The sequence below is a fragment of the Protopterus annectens genome, chromosome 1.part2 (genome assembly GCF_019279795.1).
Source record: "Protopterus annectens isolate FY-2018-M chromosome 1.part2, PAN1.0, whole genome shotgun sequence".
In the NCBI taxonomy this organism is placed as follows: Eukaryota; Metazoa; Chordata; order Ceratodontiformes; family Protopteridae; genus Protopterus; species Protopterus annectens.
This window is the reverse complement of record NC_056727.1, coordinates 577,765,488-577,781,988: the sequence shown is the minus strand read 5'-3', so window position 1 is coordinate 577,781,988 and position 16,501 is coordinate 577,765,488.

Sequence of the window (16,501 nt, the reverse complement as noted above, 5' to 3'; positions counted from 1 at the left end):
TCATTACGTTTTATTTTTGATTTTGCAGTGAAACAGGAAATTACAGAGAGGAGGGCTGGATAGAAGAGTACAACCAGTCTGCCATTTGTCACAATAACTGTACTACATTGCTGGTATTACTGCATAACTGTAATTCACTGTTTACCACTGCACTGTGCATTTTTCTTTTGCATTTTCATATTTGGCTGTAGTTTAGTATCTCACTGGACCCGATGACTTGTTTTCCTTCATGTACTGTTGTACTGTCCTAAACTGTACTAGTCATATCTGCATCTGGCAGTGCAGTATGATTATAGTTAACCAGTTTACAACAACACTGAGTTTTTCATTAGCTTTGCAGATTGATTTGTACTCATGTTCTTATACTTAAAAAAACGAATAAGCACTGGAATCTGTCTAGTTCCAACCTCACCAAGACTTGTGTTGAGGAAAAAATAAAAAATAGAAAAACTAGTAGTTTAAAAACTTTGTTGATGATCTCAGTCATAATAATTTCCAAAAATCATGAAACCCAGGTAGTGTTCCAAAGCAACAAGCCTTTATTTGTCACATACAAGTGATCCTCAGTAACAAAAAATCAGAAATAGTTTACAATGGTAAACATATCAGCATTTCTACACTTAGAAGTAGGTATGGAAAATATATGTATTGTTTAATTTTAAACCAGCCTATTCCATGTAAACAATATAAACAGGTCCATAAAAGTACATTTAAGAACAGTAAGTACCCATCCCCACACACTACTACTGATTAGATCAAACTAAATTATAGTTAAGGAAAATACTACCTATCTCTTTGCAACTCTCATTCCAAAATCAGGTATTAAGAAAACCATAACATACATATAAAAAGATTGACTTTTAACTAAAATCGCTTTCAGCTAACCAATTTAATAAAGTCTTCATCAGGTCTGTGACAAGAACTAAAATCATATACCTAGGAAGATAGATACAAGAAAAAAACACACATAGCTATCTAACCATAAACAACTAATTAGAACACTATAAATAAAAGTATATATCTGTGTAATAATATCTAATAAGCATCCATCTATATGTATTAGTGTGCATAAAACTAAGTTATTTACAGCTCAGAAAAAAATATCAGTGCTTTGGAGTTGAGAGAAGAAAAAAAAACATCTGTCATGACAGCTTTCATGTTTACATCCCCAAAAATGTTTATATAATGAAAACCAAAAGTAAAACATACAAAAAATCAGAAAGCATTGGATGAAGTAAACTAGTAATGTATAAAAGTGATCAGGTATGTGCATGAGTGTGCAAAACTTCATGGAAATAGCGGCATGAAAAATGTGTGTTTTGAATCTACCATTTAAAGTTTAAATCTCTGGTGTGATGCAAAAGTGTACAGAATTTAATCAAATCAGAACTGAGGTTAGAGTAGTTAAACATATATATATTTCTACACATTCCACACATAATTTTTTATTATTTTTTTAGTATGTTTGGAGACTTTAGTACATAAAAATATTTCATTCAGAAAAATGAAAATTCAGAAACCCAGGACTTAACTACTGATGCTCTATTAAGAGTGTATTGAATTTATGTAAGCTGCTACATGATCTGTAAAGGTTTTTTCAGGGAATTTGTGAGGAAATATTTTTAATGTACTAAAGGTACCAAATATACTAAAAAAGTAATAAAAAATTATGTGTATAATGTATATATATATATATATATATATATATATATATATATATATATACGTTTAGTTACTTTAACCTCATTTCTGATTTGATTAGATTTAGTGCACTCTTGCATCACACCAGAGATTTAAATGGTAGATTCAAAACACACATTTTTTCATGCTGCTATTTCCATAAAGTTATGGTATAATTTCTCCATTTACCATACTGATGCATGCTCATGCACACGCCTGTACACTTTTATACAATAAATACTTCACCTACTGTTTTCTGTATTTTTGTGTGTTTTACTTCTGGTTTCATTATATAAACATTTTTGGAGATGTAACCATGAAAGCTGTCATGACAGGTGTGCTTTGTCTTCTCCCAACTGCAAAGCACTAATATTTTTTCTGAGATGTAAATAACTTAGTTTTATGCACATTAATAAATATGGATAGGTGCTTATTAGATATTATTACACATATATATTTTTATTTATAGTGTTCTAATTAGGTAATGTTTATGGTTATATAGCTATGTGTGTTTTTTCTTGTATCTATCTAGTTAGCTCTTTTTACTTATCTATCTGTGTATATGATTTTTGTTCTTGTCACAGACCTGTTTAAGATTTTAGTTAAAAGTCAGTCTTTTATATGTATGTGATGTTTTTCTTAATACCTGATTTTGGAATATGGGTTGCAAATAGATAGGTAGTGTTTTCTTTAACTAGGATTTACGTTGATCTAATCAATAGTAGTGTGGGAGTGGTTATTTGCTGTTCTTAAATGCACTTTTACGGCCCTGTTTATATTGTTTGCCTGGAATAGGCTGGTTAAAAATTAAACAATACATGTATTTTCCACACCTACTTCTAAGTGTATAAAAACTGATACGTTTAACATTGTAAAGTGTTTCTTATTTTTTGTTATTGAGGATCGCTTGTCTGTGACAAATAAAGGCTTGTTGCATTGGAACACTACCTGGGTTTCATGATGTTTGGAAATTATTGTGACTGAGATCATCAATAAAGTTTTTAGACTACTAGTTTTTGTATTTTTTATTTTTCCTTAACACTCACCTTGGTGAGGTCGGGATGTTCTTATACTTCTATTCCACATTGTTCCAGATATACCTGCTCAGTGCTCCCTGTTTTATACTCCATTGCATAATAGTGTGTTCCATTTGCAGGGTTTTTAGATTTCTTTCTGGAATGGTACTACTCCCTCCAGATCCAGTTCTTAATAAAGTTTGCCTTATCACACCTACCATTAAATTTTAGTTATGTTGCTTTGCCATTTTTTCTTCCTTTGTTTCTTTTCTGTTTTGTTTTGGAGCAACTGTAGAGCAGACAAAGGTGAGGTGGTGGCCTCTGCACTCATTACTGGCCATCCTGCTGACTGCTTCATTCCCTGCAGTCACAGGGCCTGCATTTCTGCAGGGTGATGAACGTCACTTTGTGGAAGGTGACATAGAGGCCACTGTCATTGCTTCTCTAGTGGGTGGTGCAGGATCCTCAATGAACAGTGTTGTAGAGGGGTCTTCTTGGGTCACTCAGAACAAGGTTTAGTGGCTAGTGTGAGCCGAATAGAACTGTCAGCTAATTGTCAGCATTGATACCCTGGAGCGCCTACCGATGTGGCTGATAGTCATGTAGCCAGCTGGCCCTGAGCAGCAGGCCACCAGAGGGAGAACCCACTCACAATGCGGATCCACAAAAGTGAGTGCATTCCCAAAATGTTGTCTTTTAGGACAGTTTGGAAGGCAAGTCTCACCCTCACCCTCTCCTACCATGTTGTTCTCAGTCCTTGTCCATCACATGGCATCTATTTTCTGTTGACCAGTTCTCCACCCTTTGCCAGTTTGTGTCTCTTCATTGCACGCCCCCTTTTGTGTCACTACTTCCACATAAGCCTTTGTCTGTTTTATGTTTGTGTCTGTTCCATGCTGCCATCCCTACACCCTCCTCCTTGCCTGCACCTTATCCAATATTTTACCCTCTCTATCCTTATAAAAATAAAAACAGCACCTGTCCACTGAGAAATATTCCTTCTCTCATACCCCACTGCACTCTTCTCTTTCCATTCTCCTTATGTGCATTTTTCCTCTTGCTCTCTCTCCTTCCTGATTGTTTTATCCTCCCTCTCCCTTGCATTTATATAACAAAAACAGTTGACACGTTCCTGTCTAGTACTTGTATAGGCTCCCTACTGTGCCCATGTTGCAATTATGTCATATTTTCTTGTGTATGTGATGGGTATATGACCTGCATGCCAATGGTGTCAGTCACATGACTATTCATAATCTCCTTCAGTCAGTTGCATGGTAAATGACATTTTCATAACTGTGAGGCTTCATTATGTAACACTATCCCTGCAATATTTACACTGTGTGAGCACATATGTATACAAAATCAACACTACCATTATGCCAACCTCCCACCCAAAAAAAACAAGCATTGACCAACATTCAGGATTATACATTATACCTTGTGCATGGGAGGTAAAGACCTTAACCATTATGCCAACTGGTATCTTTATGTCAACTGGTCTCGAAGTTTTCAGTTAAAGTAAAAAAAAGAATACATGGAAACTGATGAACATAAGCATTATTTCTATTACAAGTACAAGCTACAAATATACAAGTGAGAACATAGTAAGGTATACTTGTAAAGTTAAAATAAACAATATTAATGCACTCATTCATGCACAGACTTATCTATAAGTGTACTGGTGATTGGATTACCTCCATGGATGGGTTTTTGATGTTCTCCTGCCTAGCTTTCAATCCTGCCTCTGTTCTCTTCTGTCTGGCATCCTACAAGGCCCTTGGGACATTGCTACATGTATTAATTCCTTTGTTATTTGCTAAAGGACATTGAATAGCCTCCATTATGCAGAACACACTGTTATCCAAGAATCTTTCATGGCTCAAGACCCCATCTGCACCTCTTTCTGTACTACTCTAATTCACATGCATCATAAGCACCCTGGCATGTGAAAATACTTCTGGGATATCACAGGATCAAATGGGGGTCTACTGAAATGAATCAAGTCGTAACATATCTTGGGATCTGTCTTGACTATTCTGTAATCATTCCCACTCATATATAAAATGCTGGAAGTAAAATTATGTGAATACTCAATGCTTTAAATAGCGTAAACAACCTCCTACCCAGACAGGGTAGACTTGCATTCAGTAGGGGTGTACTGCTTGACATTCACCCACCTTATTAGTACACTTTACCTGTCATTGGCTCCACCTCTTCCAAAATCCTACAGTTTCCAATGTTGCTTTACTGCTGGAGACACCAGGAGGCTTCATTATTCTCTCATAATCAAGCAATCGGTTTGTCACTTTGTTGTGTGCACTACTTTTCTGACAATAAAACAGGGTACTGCTCTGTCTTATTACTACAAAAGAGTATTGCAGATCTCTTAGATCGTCGACATCCATTTCTACCACTCTTACAGTTTCACTCTTCTCGCTCTCTTGTACTGAAAGAACCGTTTATCACCTAGGCCCCAATATTTAGAATTTTTGTTCAGCTACTGTCGCTTAGCTTCCTACATTTTCCATTCTGTAAACAATTTAAATGGCATCTGCAGGACCAAAGGGAAGGCATATGAATTAGATCTACAACTTAACACTATAAACATACTGTAGAGATCGTATCATTATGGAGGAAAACTTTCTGGACCATAACGCTAAGTACCTAGTACTTCCTCAGTGTATATTTTAGTCAGGTTCATCCATTACTACTCTTTGTACTTATCTTACTCTGCACTATTACTTGGTATTTAATGTTACCTTATTATATCAGTGTGCACATAATGTTGAACATACTGGCATTTAAATACATGAGTTTCAGATTACAATTTACAAGGCATTGAAGCTGAACTTATATTTGCAATTCACATTACATATTATTTGTGGAAAGTAAAATCATTACAGTGGCTACGCAGGGAACATGCACTATGAGCAACAGATTATGTTAAGTGATATGAAAGGCTTTACATCAGTTGGATTTATATACAGTTAACTAGCTGTTGACAATCCTGTGAGCCATTTCATGTGTCTTACCAGACATTCTCAAAACATCCTGGGCCCCTGTAAGAGACTGTTTGCTTCTATAAACAAAGCTTTTGGCCAAGTAGATTGAAAAGAATATTAAATCAGTTATCATTCAGTCATTTACATATTGTGTGATAGTAAATACATGATGATTGAGTTAAAGATTGTGGAAATTTATAGTGTGTTTGTTTCATCATGTCTCATGTACATTCACTATTAAACAGTACACTATACCATGAAGGGGATACATGAGTTTGGATGGATATTAGCTAATGTTTCACAAAACACACTGCTCCAAAAATAATGGATATTTGCTAATGTAGAATCACATTTTTCTTTCATTGTCAGATTCTATTGGTAATGGTGTAAAAGAGCCACGGGTGCAGCAATGGCCATGAATTCTGCATGTAGTGAGAGGTCCAGCATGTTTTTAATAGGGAATAACAAATGCATAAATGCTATGTTAGTTACTGTAATTGATGCTCTGCTGATGTGTGTGTGTGTGTGTGTGTGTGTGTGTGTGTGTGTGTGTGTGTGTGTGTGTGTGTGTGTGTGTGTGTGTGCGCGTGTGTATGTGTGTGCGCGCGCGCGCGCGTGTGTGTGTGTGTGTGTGTGTGTGTGTGTGTGTGCTACATGAGCTACATGCTTTTTATGAGCACTTGAATTCACGTCATGAATATATCCAATTGGATGTGCAATGTGGGGCTCATGAAAGTAATTTTCTTGATGCTTGTTTATACAGAAAAGAAACAGTCACTGGTTCTGATCTCTGAGAAGCCTATGTATTACACCACATATTCATTTCTGCACAGTGGGCATCCCAGATTTATGCATAGGAACATTTCAAGGAAGATATTTTGATGCTTTTTTTTAAAACAACAGTTGAGGTGGGATTTAAACATCTTTCTATTAGCTTTTTCTGAGAAATTAAATTATTGCAAAACACCCTGTCTCAGCTTAAGGCTGTCTTTGTGGAAGGCAGCTGTATGTCTTCTGTATTCATGGTCACTGGGGACATGCTCTGAGATTCAGAAAGAATCTAACATGGGAGGTAAGAGTTGCAGCATAAAATGTGATTCAGAGACATTTTATCTGCAATTCAGAAAGACCTCATTATCAGCTAACTTGTATGTCTGAGAATCAACAATAATTACTATGACTGCAAATCAGCACTTTTCTGAGGTAGCACATTTGGAGGCCCATACATTGTGCATTTACAGGCACTCCCCTTTCACTTTTCCACACTTATGCCCATATTCAAACATATACACACAAACACACACACACACACACACACACACACACACACACACACACACACACACACACACACATACACACACACACACACACACACACACACACACACACACACACACACACACACACACACACACACAGTTTCTTACCTGTCCCTCAGCAGACACAATATCCCTGAGGTATCCACTCATGTTTCCCTGCCCATCGTAAATCATGGATGGTTGTCAAAAATACAAGACATTAGAATTTCATACTTAGTATTATTCAGAAAAGGCATCATGATAGTTCACTTGTTGGTTTATCACCTTTTAAAGTGACTCAGATCAATAGTTAAAAAAAAGTTCCCCCTGGTATCATTTAGAGTTTCTAACAGTTTTGTCTTGATGTCTTTAGCATGGCTGCTTAATGTTATGCCAACCTTCCTGCCAGCTGACACACCCCATCATTCACAAATGTCCTTGACTGTGTCCCTTTTCTGTGCCTCAGAGATAACTGCAGTCAATAATGCCAGATGTTAAGCGCTTCATACTTCTTATAGTTTTCAGAATATGTTCCAATGCAACCCCTCTCAGTTAGTGTAGAGGACTAAAGCTCTGTATTGTTGACAAACTCATGAGGTTAGGTACAAACCTGTATATCACCCGGTGGATAGCCAACTGGCTCACTGACAGGAACCAGGAAGTTAGAAATGGGGAGTCCACTTCTACAAAGAGGCCAGTCACAAGTGAATTCCCTCATGGATCAGTCCTTGGACCGCTCCTTTTGGCATTTACTTCTCAGAAGTCAAAGCCAATGTCAGTGGTCTCTGGCTGCCTATATTTGCAAATGATTGCAAATTAGTAGCTGTCATTGAATCTTATACTGACACAAATGTTCTCCAAGAGGGGCTGACACAGACAAATAACTAGTGTCAGAGCCATGGACTAAAGTAAATGCCAAGGAATGCATAATAGTATCCTTTGGGAAGTCATCTATCCCTGGTAACTATCATATTGACAACACACCCCTTAGAGTTGACCCAGTATTCAGGGACTTAGGGACACACATAGATAGTAATCTAGACTTTGACCACCGTGTGTCTACAGTGGTGAGTTAATCATTCTTTATTGCACAACTTGTTAACGAATATAAACAGGTTTTTGCCACATATTCAACTTATTAACAAAGGTATGGCATCTAAGTCCAAGGAAGTCATTGTTCCACTGTATTCAGCATTCATCAAACCTATCATTGAGTACAATGCCCCCTTTGGTATGTACCTAACCAGGCATATCCAACAATTGAAACATCCACAGAAGTTCCTCCCTAAAAGAATACTGGGCATAAGTAAAATGTCTTATACAGACCTCCTCAAGGTCCTATCCTTGTATTCTGTCTCCTACAGGCTATTGAGGAGAGATCTATGCCTGGCATACAGGGCATTGTCAGACCCCACTCTGATGGACCTCCTGCATATCCACAAATTACTTCAACAACTGAAAGAGAGGTTGGTTGCCAAGAAAAGAGTGTATAGTGAAAGGACAGAAACAAAAGAGTTACCTCAATGGAAGCCATTGTACTCAGCTTCACTAGGACTGCTGGAGTAGCAGAGGCTATGGGAAGTGAAACTTGTGTAATGTAATCCATTCAACCAAGGCAAGATAATGGTTTTAAGAGAAAGACATGAGTTTAAAGGGTTTTGCTATGTCAGATGATGTCACTGTGGGAAATAAGTTTCTGACCATAGCTGTGAGGGTGAAGTATAGCTGTGGGTGTGTCCAATGCAGATATATTTGTGTCTGTGTTTGTGTGGGACCAGGTGTTTATTTTAGGGATAGCTGGATTGCTCCTGACTAGCTTGGTGAGCTGCATAGACATAGTGCATTCCAAAAAAAGAAGGTGTACTGTCTCAACCCACAGTCCCCAGGAAGAGAAATGTCACTCCCATGCTGAGTTAATCTCAAGCATGGAAAAGAGTCCAGCTGTAAACAAGAAAGGGGGGTATCCATGGAGGGTGCCTAGGCTGGTAAATGTGTGCCAAATCAGAGAAATGATCTGGATGATCTTATCAGGTAAGTGCTTTAATCACAACATGGCATAGAATAACCATTATCCACTCAAAGACTGTCTAGGAGTCCCAATTAGAACCTGTGCAGGGACAGAATTAGCCAATGAAAAATCCAGGCAGAAATATTTTTTCACTCTCTTAAAAGTACATGTAACATTTAATGGATGGGCACTCAATGTAAATTATCAAATAAAGAATTCTGCTGCAGAAACTAATTTTATAATTAATACATATAATAAGAGAAGTCTGTTTTATAAGATTAATAAAGATATCACTAAATATTCAGGGGTTGTAGGACACTTTTTATAAGTGTTTGGGCCACAAAACAGATCTGCCCATGTGCTAATATCTGCTTCATGCATGCCTCCTTGCCTCTTATTATATATTCAAAGTATAGTGGTAGCTGGTCCCTTTAAATTTGTTAGGTCAGAAACAGACAGGGAGGTAAAAATTAATGAAGGACAGCAACAGCCATATTTAATTACTGATGCCTTGCTACTAGTCAGTTTTGTAACTCTGGAGTCTCAGAAATATCCTGAAAAAACTCTGTAAGGAGTGTCATATACCAAGAGGAAAGCAATATGGAATGTGTTTATGTGAGGGGTAAGAGATAATACCCTTTAATGAAATGGATATGCTCAGGCCTGTGAGAAAGTACAAGGGGAAATTATTTCAGGTTACTCTGCAATGAAGAACTGCACGGAGAAGTGCCTTTGGTTATCCTTAATTGTGAGGAAGTATAAAGAGCTTTCCATGGTCTAGCTCTCTCTCATGAGGTGTCTGTAAGTATGTTCATTTATTCTGGCCACTTATTTTGACTGTATGAGGGGACACTGCATCTAGATGTCTGGATGTGTTTCAAATAATCTAAAACCTGCAGAGTATGAACACTGATCAGAAAAAAAGAGCTTGTCTAAGACTAGAGCTGACTGACAGACAACAGCAGACTGAACACATTTTTCCTTTTTATTGAACGTTGTTGTAAGCAAATAAGAACATCAGACTAGAAAGCTAGCTGCACTGAATGATTTCAATGTCTCAGTATTTTGAATGGGCTTAGCACCTCTTAAAAGGTCGTAAGAAGCCATTTTCCATAAGAATCACACCCAAAAACCTTTGTTCCCATATCAACTATCATCTTTATTTTTAAAACTCTGCATATAGTCTAATTGTCTTACATCTACTAGCAATTTAGTCCAACTTCTCCCACCCCAGTACTAAAAATATTACCAACCTTTTGCACCTAGTAGCTTATCATTTCTGGCCAGTAATTTATTATTTATTTATAATCTTCTTACTATTCAGAAATAAAATGCCTAAGGCAGATTCAATGGTCATGTCAGGAAAACATTTACTCACCAATGTCAAGTCTATTTTAAACAAACAAAGTGAAGAAGTAGAGGCTTAAACTGTGCAATCTTTCCTCATATTTAAGGTCCATCAAAGACAGAAAATGTTTTCACTTCCTCAAAGCTATGTGTAACTGTAAGGTGAAGGCACACTTCTACATCAAAATGTTATAACAGATTAATTGCAGTTTTAGTCTGCGATGGTGGTGCTGCGGTAGCATTGTTGCCTCACAGTAAGACGCTGTCCGGTTCAATTCTCAGCTAGAGTGTCTTCTGCGTGGAGACATGCATGAATGGGCATGCCTTCATTGAAGGTTGTGCGTCAGGGCTGATAACTCGGCGCATAAAAATCAACTACCAATCATTAGCGGACCGGAGTTCTGCTGTGGCGACCGCTAACCGGGGAAAGCCGAAAGACACAAACAAAATTTAATTTAGACTTTGATGAATATATATGTAAACATGTTCATTTCAGAAGCATAAAAAGCACTCCGAGATGCATATGGCACAGATTTTATTATATCTAGACACACAAACACACACACACACACACACACACACATATATATATATATATAGATATATATATATATGGCTCTACTTCAGTAGATCGAACTTTTATTAGTTCGAATCACATATGGCCGAGACCATATCAAACTCGTAAAAGTTTGAACACTGACGTAAAATCACATAAAACCAAAAAACACAAAACTAAACATCTATAGCAGGGGGGGCTATGACCCCCTGCACCTGCCACCCCCCCTTACTTAAATATACCAACTCCGAGATCGCACTACATTGCAGAAATGGGAAATCTTCCCTTTCCGCTCTGTGCGGAGATCTCCATTCAGTCAGATCGGACTTTAACAAGTTCAAACATATGGTCTCGGCCATATGTGGTTCAAACTTATAAATGTTTGATCTACTGAAGGGAACCTAGATATATCTATATCTATATATATATATATATATATATATATATATATATATATATATATAATATATTTTTTTTTTTTTTTTTTTTTTTTTTTACATTTGTTTACCAGGGTGTATTCTACGGTGGTACAGCGGTAGCATTGTTACCTCACAGCAAGTGGTTCTCCCATTTGATTCTCATCTTGGCTTGGGAGTGCCTTCTGTGTGGAGTCTGCATGTCCTCCCTGTGGTTGGGTAGCGTTCGAAAGACATGCATGCGTATATGGGCGTACCTTCATTGAAGGTTGGGTGTCGAGCTGGCACCTCAGCGTTTTGTAAAAATCTACTGCCAATCATTAGCGTACCAGAGTTCCGCTGTGGTGACCCCTTACCGGGAAAAAAAATGAAAGAAAAACAACAACAACAACATTTGTTTACCAGAAATGTCCATCTGGGCTAAACAAATGCCCATTTTCAGTGTAGGCCTTGGGGAGAAAAGCTCCATGTAAATACTAAGTTAGCAATACAATACTGAAATAACAATATACATAGGTACATCAAAAAACTGAAATTTACATAGTTCATAATTAAATTAATTAAAAGTGAGACTTAAGTCATGGAAATCCATGGTCCAAAAAAGGTGCAACAATGAAATATAATAACTTAAATTATACAAAAAGAACTCCAATTTTGCCATACAGTATATACAAAATTTAATAAGGAATGGAAAGATAGTAGATAGCTTAGTGTAAAAGCATAATTAGAGGGAAGAGATAAAGGAGGAGAATAATGTGATAGTAATTAGACAGCAGTGGAAGGGGCAGATAGAAGAAAAGGGATAGAACAGAGAAAAATGTCTGAATTGCAGATATGAGAACATGTGAATACATGAGAGATAGGGCAATTAGTTTAGAGCGAAAGGGGGTAATATTTTTTTCAGCCAGGAGTAGTGCATGAAGAAATGCAAATGTCAGCTAAGTATGCTTTGATTAGTTGCTTAAACTTGGATAAGTTGATGGTGCTAATGATGTATTGGGGAATGGAATTCCAGGCTTTGGTGCAGTATTGGAGTATACAGAATTGCCAAAATACTATAATACTAGCACATTCCTTTCTATCTATTAACTTATAACCATGATTTGGTTAACAAGATTTCAAAGGGGAAATGTTCTACTTTCTTCAACTTGATGAGTGAGGAAAAGTCTGCTCTCAGAGAGGTGGAGCAGGACACTAATTTAGTCATTATGCCCACTGACAAAGGGGGAGGCCATTGTAGTCATGAATGCTGCTTTTTATGAATGAAGAATGAGAGCGATGCTCACAGATACGTCTATTTATAAGTTAATAGAAAGGAATGTGATAGTATTATATCCAGAGAATAAAAATCGGTGGGCTGCCTTCGGGACCTTGCCATTTCCACCACTATGGTGTGATCTCGGAGTTGGTATATTTAAGTAGGGGGGTGTGGGGGTCAATGCCCCCCACTTCATTTTGTGTTTAAACTTTTTTTTTGTGGAGCAGTGATTTTTTTCCCCTGGGAAAAAAAAATCACTGTTCCATGTCTTCCATTTTAAGGGGTTTCTACCTTATCGGATCAATGAAAGAGAGTTCACTCATTTCATCATTCAATAAAGTAATATAGACCCCTTTGTCAGAAATATTGGGGAGCAAATAATTGTAACTAAGGAAATAACATTTTAGAGGATCTGAATTGCCTAGACATAGTAAGACCTTGCTAAGTTTAAAGCTTTTAGCTGTCAAAAAGCAATTGCTAGAAAGTGAAAATCAAAATCTAAATCAACCATAACTGAGATATTGAATAAATGGATGTAGAATCTTTATTAAAGGGAAAAAGCAAATTACATAGAAATAAATGGAATTTGTGGGAACAATACACGCAAAATAATGTTCATTAGAAAAATGTAAAAATTAAGGGAAGGCAAGACTTAAGCAATTTATGCAATGTTGGCGTGAATGATAATTGTTAATAGAGAATGTATGTGTAGAGTGCAGGAAAATAGTGACAATATTTACAATTATTTGCTTATCCATATCACTGCTAACATTGTATTAATTTAGTACAGGTGTTAACGAATAAAACAAATGTAGTACAGCAGCACACAGGTAGAGGTTCAAGCTTTAAATGAAACTAAATAGTTGTTATCGTTGCATCAGGGAATTCTTGCACAAATTTAAATCGTCCATGTACTCATCAGACCTAAACTTTTTTCAGTCTTTCCGAAACTGAGCAGCACACAACAAAGTGTCATATTGGTAGTTAAATGCAACTGCCCTGTTTTACTGTAAGGAAACCTACCCTAACATAACTGACTGTAGTCTCATCCAAATCTATTTTAGCCTGCAGTGCTCTACAGCTTTCTTCTAACCACTACAAAATATATTTCTTTGATAATGAGTTTTTTCCTTGTCATAACAAAATATTTTTGATGAGTTCTACATCAGCTGAAGCTGTGTGCAACAACCACTGTCATGTCCTCCATATGACAACCTGCCCCAGCTGTTAACTACATGTGACAGGCTAAATATACGAGACTCAGCCCCACATGTAACTCCCAACTTATCTGACTGATTCTTTCTTAATTAATCATATTTTTTCATCCCACCTGCAGTTAACCTCATCTTTTTAATTACCACTATAGTATACTGTCAGCTTCACCAGCAAAATTAAAGATGCACTATACTCCTGTATGAGTCATACATCTTAATAAAAAAAAAAAATAAGGAACATTAATCTCTATTTGAAATTGATGTCACTGACTACACCTGTTAATAACAGCCTGCATTTAAATTGGAACCTGTGTGCTGAGAGACAGCCTTACAAGACTATTTGCAAATATATAGAACTGAGTATATTTGTCTGTATTATTCTGTATTATAGAGCTAAATTGATGCTTAGATATCTGTTGTCTTACTGTTCTGCAAATATACAGAGATCAGTATATATTTTTTTGGTTTTAGAATTTGCACTGTGATTCCTCACATCTCTGTTGAAACTGCCCCCCCCCCACCTGTTCTTGGTTGTAGTTTAAATTTGGTGGCTTTTGCAGTGCCCGCCCCACTGTAGATTTGATCTAGGACACTCCCCCAGTCCCATCTCTTTGCCGCATTCTACCTAATAAACCCTTTCTGCACTTGCTTTTAGTCCTTTTTAATTTAATTACATTTTTTCAAACTGTGTGTGGACTAATATTGCTACATACTCAAGTGTGCCAGCTTGCACTGCATGAGAATTGTTTTGACTACTGTTTTTGCTACTTTTCTGAAAAAAAATATTGTAAGCCTGTTTCCTACTTTTCCTGTAATTAGTGTTCCAGATACAGATTTGCTGTATCCAGGATTGTTTGTAAACTTCTGAGCCCCTCAAGCCTTTCTGAGTTGGAGGGAAGCCTTCTAGCTTATCAGTGGGAGTGGTAAGCATTAGGTAACCTGTCTACCACATAAGGAGTGGTTCTGGCCCAGAATTTGTAGTTATTGGCCATTTGGGCAGTCTTCCATCTCTCTCAACTTTCTGATTTGAAGGCCTGCATTTGCATTTGTTTCTGTCCTGTAACTCCTGGGCCCATCTTATTTGCTCACTCAAAAAAAAAAATGTTATCTGCTTTTACTGTATTTGTGTTTCTTCCTACTTTATTTTGCTTTTGCATCATCTTAAAAGTACTCAGTTGTATTTATTACTGCTTGGTGTAACTCATTCTAAGCCTTTTAGTTTAAGCACTTGGGCTTCAGACCAGTTGTTTTACATTAAGAAGGTTTGTGGTCTGCACTGTAGTGGCAGAACAGGTAGCTTACATCCTTCCAAGTTGGGAACTGCTGATTGAGGGCTCAGTGTCTGTTATTCTAAAAGTGTATTAATTCTGGTTTAAGCACTTGGGCTTCAGGCCAGTTATTTTACATTAAGAGGGTTCGTGGTCTGCACTCTTGTGGGAGGAGAGGCTGGACTCTGCCCTTCTGAGCTGGGAATTTCTGGTTAAAGTCTTATAGTGCCTGCATATTTGAACTGCTTCTTACTGAAATTGGTACACCTTGTTTGCTATAACATAGACTAGATCCAGGCCTGCTGAATCTAGCTTTGTTTGCATAACTTGAGCACTAATCCAGGCATTCTTTAAAGTATTCAATTGTATTTATTACTGCTTGGTAGTAACTTGATTAAAGTGTAGCTATCATTCTAAGTCTTTTGGATTAAGCACTTGGGCTTCAGACCAGTTGTTTTACATTAGGAAAGTTTGTGGCCTGCACTGTGGTGGCAGGACAGGTAGCTTACATCCTTCTAAGTTGGGAACTGCTGATTGAGGGCTCAGTGTCTGTTATTCTAAAAGTATATTAGTTCTGGTTTAAGCACTTGGGCTTCAGGCCAGTTATTTTACATTAAGAAGGTTCGTGGTCTGCACTCTTGTGGGAGGAGAGGCTGGACTCTGCCCTTCTGAGCTGGGAATTTCTGGTTAAAGGCTTACAGTGCCTGCATATTTGGACTGTTTCTTACTGAAATTGATACAGCTTGTTTGCTGTAGCATAGACTAGATCCAGGCCTGCTGAATCTAGCTTTGTTTGTATGCTTGTTGTTTGTTTGCTTGCTATTTCCCTGAAACGCTAGTTCCACCTAAAACACAGCTTTTCAGTGCTTCTGTGGATCCCTAGTGATATCTGCATTGCTTACTGTACTTATTTCCTTGTTTCACTTGAAAGAAAGTTACTGTTTGTCGTTTTTGCATTTAAGTTACCTGTAACACATTGCATTTAAGTTACCTGCACTTGCTCACTAAAGCAATTATATAAGTCAGCACTAAAATATTAAAAGCACTGCACCCTCACAAACTCCCCTTGAGTACCTTGTTCCCCATTGGTCCTTTTTTTCAATTATAAAGGAATTCCCAATACTATTCTAGCATGTCCAAAGGTCAGTTGTCAATCTCCTCTCTGGTCCAGCTGGTGAATCTGGGAATCTTGAGGCAATGTTACAACTGCCTCATGTACACAGACAACCCTCTCCTCCTCCCAACAAATTCCAACACATGTATGAGATGCAAACATATAGCCAAACTGGAGGCTAAGCTCTCTCAACTCAGTACTGGCATAACCAGTCAGGAGGAGAAGGAAACCACACTCACTACAATTCCAGTCTCACATAGACCTACCATGACAGCAAACCAAACACATAAACACACAAAAACATACTCGGAGGCTCTAAAT